Source organism: Ursus americanus, chromosome 5, assembly GCF_024610735.1.
Source record: "Ursus americanus isolate L20-20 chromosome 5, mUrsAme1.1.p, whole genome shotgun sequence".
Lineage (NCBI taxonomy): Eukaryota > Metazoa > Chordata > Mammalia > Carnivora > Ursidae > Ursus > Ursus americanus.
The window spans coordinates 52652354-52654065 of record NC_142131.1 but is presented as its reverse complement, the minus strand read 5'-3'; positions in this window follow the sequence as shown (position 1 = coordinate 52654065).

The window sequence follows — 1712 nt, the reverse complement described above, 5'->3', positions numbered from 1 at the left end:
GACAGAAAAGACAATTCGCAGAAAAGGGGAGATCAGATATTTAGAGACAGCTTGAAAAGCTTGCTGACTGCTGATATTCCTCAAGTGTAAACTAAACATCAGTGTATAGAATCTTGGGGAGTTAAGGCCTCTAGGAAAGTATTCAACAAGTAAGAAAACCGAGTAAGGGAAATGTCTCATTCAAGGTCACAGCTAGTAAGTGACAAAGCAAAGTCATTCTTCTATTACCAGGGACTGCAAGACCAGAGGCCCCAGGAGTGAATGACAATACCCCTTTCATGATATACAGGGGGATGGAAACAGGGAGAAGCAGACTCCCCACTCAATAGGGAGCCCTATGGGGGGATCCATCCTGGGACTCCGGGATCATGACCTCAGCTGAAGGCAGACACTTAACCACCTGAGCCACCCAGGCGCCCCTATTTTATTTATTTGAGAGAGAGAGCACACACGCATGTGCATGCGCGCAGGAGCTGGGGGAAGGGGCAGACAAAGGGAGAAGCAGCCTCCCCACTGAGCAAGGAGGGCGACATGGGGCTCCATCCCATGATCCTGAGATCATGACCTGAGCGGAAAGCAGACACTTAACTGACTGAGCCACCCAGGCGCCAGCATATTTATTTTATATAGAGAGTAGTACATCCTTGTGATTTCTCTTTTTATTCATTATTCAATATATCAATATTGATTTCTCTTAAAGAGAAAGTAAAAATAATACAAAATTATATATATATGTATCTTTCTCTCTATATATAGACATATATATCTTAAAAATAAAATATACAGAAGCCTAGAATTTGGAAAGCAGCAAGTTCAGTGTCTACAGAGAGGCACCACTGAGAGTCTGGAGCTACACTTCCAGGAACCTTTCAATGTGTATATAACTGGGTGCTTGAAGGACCCAATAAATAGCAGCCTTCTTCCTTGTCCCGAGTAATGAATAAATTGATAAGACAAATCAATGACATAAGAAGGCAAAAGTGCTACTTTCATTAATGATAAAGATGAGTTAGAGGACGGAGATCCGTGTGAGCGCCAAATTTAGGGACTAACTGAACCCCACATTAGTCATGGCTTCCATCCCAGTATTAGGCAGGAAAGACAGCATGGAGGAGCAGAAGAGAACCAGTATTCCCAACAGGCAGCTCATTTCCAAGAGGCAAAGGGGCACAGAAAAGCAGTGTGATTCCAAGTCCCCTCCGCATGAAGGGAGCATGAGGAGCGAGAAGATGCATTTTTCTATATATATATACATATATATATATTTTTAAAGGACAGTACTAGTCTTACTTTATATAACTTGCTTTTTCTCACATACCTATACAACTTTTAAATTACTTGCATGTATTTCCTGACATGGTTATAGTATAATTTATTTAACCAGTCCCTGTTAACTGATATTAAAGATTTTGCATATTTTTACCACTATAAACAGTGCTACAATGAACACTCTTTTACCATGTTCGGCACATTAATCCAATATTTCTGCAGGATAGGTTCCAAAAAGTGGAATTACTAAGAAGCAAAAAAAAAATATGCACATTAAACCTTTTATACCTGTTACAAACTAGGCCCCTGGAAATACAGTATACTTCTACCAGCAGTTTATGATAATTTCTTGCCTAATGGATATTATCATTCCTTCTCATCTTTGAAAAGAAGATAAGCAAAGCTTTGTGGTTTTAATTTGTATGTCTTTGGTTACCATAGAG